Source organism: Tachypleus tridentatus, chromosome 6 (assembly GCF_004210375.1).
Source record: "Tachypleus tridentatus isolate NWPU-2018 chromosome 6, ASM421037v1, whole genome shotgun sequence".
Classification (NCBI taxonomy): Eukaryota; Metazoa; Arthropoda; class Merostomata; order Xiphosura; family Limulidae; genus Tachypleus; species Tachypleus tridentatus.
This window is the reverse complement of record NC_134830.1, coordinates 99643451-99649450: the sequence shown is the minus strand read 5'-3', so window position 1 is coordinate 99649450 and position 6000 is coordinate 99643451. Positions and strand designations below refer to the sequence as shown.

The 6000-nt window shown below is 29.6% G+C and overlaps 1 protein-coding gene across 10 annotated transcripts in view; it reads left to right on the top strand.

Annotated features, from left to right (window-relative positions):
- Window positions 1–245: 245 nt before the first annotated feature.
- Window positions 246–6000, top strand: part of LOC143253173 (uncharacterized) — a 75876-nt gene continuing 70121 nt past the window's right edge. For 5 of the 10 annotated variants that reach the window (XM_076506561.1, XM_076506564.1, XM_076506559.1 and 2 more), the window contains exon 1: window positions 263–330. The gene's annotated coding sequence lies outside the window, so the exon portion shown is untranslated. Of the gene's footprint in view, window positions 335–6000 lie in introns of all 10 variants that reach the window. The other 5 variants (XM_076506562.1, XM_076506555.1, XM_076506556.1 and 2 more) reach the window with 4 other exon arrangements.

Sequence of the window (6000 nt, the reverse complement as noted above, 5' to 3'; positions counted from 1 at the left end):
ATTTAAGGAAGTTTAATGGAAGAATTGGTAAATATTTAAACTATGAGAGCTATTTTTGAAGATGCTTTTGTTACTATTATTTGTTTCTATTTATTTATTATTCAAAAATATACTTGAGTATAGTGGATGGAATAGTCTCGATGGTTCAACAGACTCCTTGTTTTTAAAAATTATGATGAGTTAGTTTTCGACAAATAATATTTGCTATGAGAGGGCACTAAAATTAAATTTATCACGTGACAAAAACATTAATAAATATATGTAGCTGGATGGGCTGTTAGTGCCTGAGTGATTACGTCATCTATAAATTGGAAGAAATTATTTATTTTTGTAAGTAAGTGATCATTATTTTAACACCGTTTTTAACTTTTGTATTTATATGTAAGTTGTTGTTTTTTACATACATTAAAATGTATATAATAACTAAGCTACTCCTGCCACTAAATAACTTTAAATTACTACGTTCAGTATAGTTAGACCGGACCAAAATAACCTGTCACAAAATTAAATAATTAATAAATAGTTTTAAAATTTTGTATTGAGCAAAGGCTGTAATATAAATTGTTCTAGTAGAACTTTTAATAGTAATAACATACTATACTACTTAGTAGTACCATCTTAGTTATAAAGTAACTTGTGTTTGTCGTAACATAAAATTATAACTTGTAGTATTATCAAGATTCTAATTTGATAAATTCTAACCTTAACCCGTTGCAATACTAATTGTAGTAGACCAGTATTAAGGGTTCAGATCCGTCTGTGGGGTAGCAACAATGAACAGTAAAACTTGTTTTTCATTCATAAAAGATTGGGTAGGTTGACCCAAATTATAATGTAGTCTACTCTACAGACCGTACTTACCAATCTAACGACATTCTGAAGTAAATCTAACCACTCATTTTATTTTTGAAATAATGAGTCGGAGAATTCAGATTAACAAAGGTTGTATTATAACATTTATTGATTACTTCATTTCCAGTTGACCATATGGTCCACTGAGACTATTCTGTTTTTTATTGACACTCTACTTCAAATTACATATTGAAACCTTTTTTTCTTATATCCATTTATTATCTCTTAAAAACTTTCTAACTTCCTCTAAAATGCCTCCAAACTATTCCACAGATTGACAACTCCCTTAAAAAAGTAATTCTACCTTAATTGGAGTTGCATTTGAGCTTTCTGTAACTTCAACTTGTGTACACTAGCCTTACTATCTTTAAAATATAAATATAGATTTTTGAATTCCAAACCCCTAACAGTCTTAAAAACCACGATTATGCCCCCCAACACACCAATTTTCAGTGAAAATGTACTACATAGAAAACAAGGGTTATTGCCTCCAAATACTCCTTCCTACTTTTTTAATTATTAGTAATACTGATAGTGCTACTATTTTAAAGGTATACAAAACGTGCAAGACATACATATTCCAGATATTACACCCAGAATCGTATATATTTAATAAAATCATTATTAATGTTTCAGTATTTTATGCATAGCTCAAGGCCCAAATTTTCACGGAGTAAAAGAAAAACAAAAAAATGGTTTTGTGACCAACAGCTTGAAATTAACACACCTTTAAATTGATAATTATGCAAGAAAATATTATGCATTAATTATTTCGTAGGATTTAGAAGTATGCAATACTCTCTTAATGTAAAAAGTAAAGCAATAAATATAAAAGGATGTTGCACAACTAGTGCAATTCCACCATCAGCAGCAATTAGCAATTTAACCTTTATATTTTATGAAATAACAAACACTTTAAGACTTCTAAAGTTTTTGTGTTTTTGTTTTTTTTTTAGATACAAATTAATCACTGTAACCAAGCAACAAGAAGTAAACAATGTTATAACTAAGTAAAAATTTAAAATTTTAAATCTGGTAAATCTGGGACTCTGATGGTAAATAGTTCCTTTATACATACCCATTAATTTCATATCTTATAATACAATTTGGTGTTTGTTTTATGTTAACAAAACTGTAATTCAAATTCTCCAACACTTAGGAGGGAAGGATTGTTTTGTGTGTGGAATTTAACAGGTAAATGTTTATGTATGTTATTGGTATTAGGGCCTTTTGTAAACTTGTATACCTCTTATTAAAGTTATGTACAATTATTACAAGATAAATAAAAAATTTGGAATTTAAAAACTTGCAAATAGGGATCATAACTAAAAAATAAGGAAACAATGGTGGAGATATTGTTATTTACTCAAACTACAAACCCTTTTTTTTTGCTTTGTGCTGTTATCTAGAATTACATTTAATGGAGTCAAGATTTGTAGTTCAAGAAGATATTGTCTGAAGTATTTTCATCCTTGTTTGCTGACTTTTTATATATGTTAAATTATTGGCAAAGGATTACTTGATATGGTAGCTGTGTTTATACAATGTGATGATAATAAACATAGCTAGGAACTGATATGGTTAATGATGATTTAGTGTAACTAGTGATTATTTGATTGCATTAATTCATGGTGTAAAATGTTAAGCTGCAGCTGGATATTGTTATGAAGATTTGTTTGAGAATATAATGAACACTTATAGCTCAGAAAGATGAAAGGGGGAAGACTTTTGAAACATTGTCCTCTACACTTGTGTCTCCACAACATGCAGTTACCATCTATTCTACAAAATTTAATGAATGCTGTGCCTAAACAATCTATTAAAGAATACCATTTATGTTTTGTTTATATTTGATTACAAACTTTTTGAACAACCATCTTGTAATTGGATTTTCAGAAAGCATTCAACAAGGTGCCACATAAAAGGCTTTCTTTTTAGGCATGGGAGATAAGATGTTGAACAGAAAATTGGCTAGCTGGAAGGAAATGGAGTTCTTATAATTTAATTTATTCAAGCTGTATTAATGTTATGAGTGGTGTACCTCAGGATTTAGTGTTAGGACATATACATTTGGATTTACATCACTAACATAGATGAAGGTATTGTCAATAGAGCATTTAAATTTGCTGATAATATTAAAAATTTTGGTGTTGCCAGCTGGAAAGGAGGATGCTACTGTCTTACAAAAGCTTGTGGATTATTTGGCGAGTTAGACAAAAAATGGTAAATGAAGTTTAATTATAATAAATGCAAGGAGTGCATATGGGATATCATGATTTGAATTATGAGTATAATTTTTGAGAATAACCTTTAACAGTTTTTTGTAAGGAAGGTATCTTAAGTGTTTTATCTGAGCAGTGTGTTGACCCATCCAAGCAATGTATTATTGCTAGTGGCAGGGCAAATAGGATTTTAGGTTATATCTACAGAAATATTATATACAAGTCTAAATAGGTTATAATGCCATTGTATAGGTCATTGGTTAGGTCATATTTAGTGTATTGTGTTCAGCTTTTGGTTCTTTACCTCAGAAAAGGACAATGATTTGTTGGAAAGGTTTCAAAAGAGGATTGCTGTGATAACACATGGGATGAAAAGTTTATCTTTCAAGAATAAGCTAGAATCTCAACTTTTTTGTCTCTTGAGAAAATAAGATTTAGAGTGGATCTAATTTAGATGTTTAAGGTTGATAAGGGAATTGATAGTGTTGACACATCTTTTTTTTTCATATTTAACAGTTAGATTGCTAAAACTAGGGAACAAATATAAATCTTGGCAAGAAAGAAGTCATCTTCAGTTAAGACAGCATTGCTTTTATGATAGGGCATTTGGTCTGTGAAACAGGCTACTTTCAGATGTAATGGATGCATTTAACAGAAATATTGATAAATATTTGAATGATAAAGACTGGCTTTGAGATGATTTTGGTTTAATATAGTACGATGTCAGCCTGAATAGACTATGAAGTCCCATGCTCTTCTTCAATGTTAACTATTGCTTTAGTATGACAGGTGAACAGTATTAAAAGCAGTCATCATATAGGTCCTTGATTGAGATATTGGGTGTAGAGTAATACTAAACTCTATAACTAATGGTAAACAAAATAATGAGACCAGACCTAAATATATAACAAAATACACAGTATTTGTTACACAATGAAATAGATACTAAGTGTGTATTTCTGTATACCAGATGAATTTACTGGATTAAGTATCTTCCTTCAGACTTTATCCATTGAGATATTGTACCAGAGTGTTTAACTGCAACCTGTCTTACTGTACAAGAAACTTATTTATTCAGAGTGAAATATACTACCTAAATTAATGATCATTCTTGTTACAACATGGGGAGGAGGTCATAACTTCCTGATATCACTTAAATAACTATTTATGATATATACTGCTGTCAACATCCTTACATAGTCATTTTAAGCACTATTCTTGTAGATAGTAACATAATGGTTTTTCACGATCACTTCTATTGTGAAAACTTCACATATTCAAAAAAATAATAAATTCAGAATAAATATACTAAAAGAAGATAGAAATGGACAGTATATTCAAATACAATACTACTCTGGCAAAATTGTTTTCTTCTGTTTGGATATGTTTAATGTGTGATTCAAATACATGCAATTAAAGGTTTTTTCTAATAATTTGTCCAACTTATCAGTTTATTCAGGCTATTTTATAGTACCTGAACCTTTACAATATAATTAGAAATACCTACCAGTTTAATATCATTTCCAGTAAATTTACTCTAACCAAAATCAATACAGCATGCATGCATGTTTTGTTGTATATGGCTGAAATAATAAATATAATGTGGTGCTATCTATTGATTTGCATCACAAACAAAAATCCATAAAAAAATCACTCTTTGTAAATTCAAGATCTGGACAATTACAAAAATAATTATGGTATGTACAACAATGATTTCTTTATAATAGAACACAGTTTCAAATAAAAGTACCTTCCTCACATTAAGAACACCACTTTCAGTAGGACTGTACATGAGGATTTGATTATATCTTTATTAAATATTGTATTAAAAATGTATTGTCTTTTTTCAATAAATGGTACTACTTTTGATATACAAAAAACATTAAAGTTGATATCATCACAATCTGAACTCTTCCCCTCATAGGAAAATCCATTTCTAGGAGATGTTCACTTTTTTTAGACTTCATTCATCGAGTTATGGATCCTATGATTAGTAATTACTTGCACAAACATCCACCCATACAGGATAGTGTTTCTAATAGTAATGATAATCTTGTCAGTATTAATCAGAAGAGAAGGAAAAGACCTAAACATGAAGGTCTGCTCTGATTAGACTCTATTAATAACAGCTTGCTTCCTGTTACCTAGCCACTCAGCAGATTAACTGATCTTACACACACACACACACACAATTATTAAGTTTTTTGAAAATCTGATATAACAAAATTTAAATTTTTCCTTCAACCATATAAAAATTATAATGTTCTTATAAAAAGTTAACAGATTAATAAGTCATGATTTCCCCTCAATGAAGACAGTATTGTATTTAGTTTATTATGTAATATTTTGTTAAATGGCTCTGTAAAGATTCTTTTATCACCCAATATAACTGTTTCCACTACAAAATTAAGGCTGACTGTCCTGTAATTTCCAGGTCAATTTCAACACCCTATTTAGTAATAAGTTAGATCTTTTACAATATCACATTGACCTCACTTGCCTGATCAGATGATCCATAAACCTTCACTGAAAGACAATTACCACCTGAAGTCCTTGATTGTAACCCATGTAGACTTGGTTTATTAACTACAATTTTTTCCCTTCAGTTTTATCACAACAGGTTGTAGATTATTTCTTATATGAAAAAAACATCATACTCCTCTTTCTTTTTTTTCAAGTGTCTAATACAGCTAAATTTTACCCCCCCCCCCCACTCTCACACACACACACAGGAGCTAGCCACTTCTTGATTTGTAGTGTTCTTGAATAGACATGGGTTTGCTCACAATTGGATTAACTTATCAAAAAGTTTTTATTTTTTTAAGTTTTCTTCTTCAGTTTTGATATTATTTATCATTTTGGTTTTTGTGTGTATGTGTGGAGGGTTATGGTTTATGTATCATATTTCTTTTCTTCCTTTTTTCAC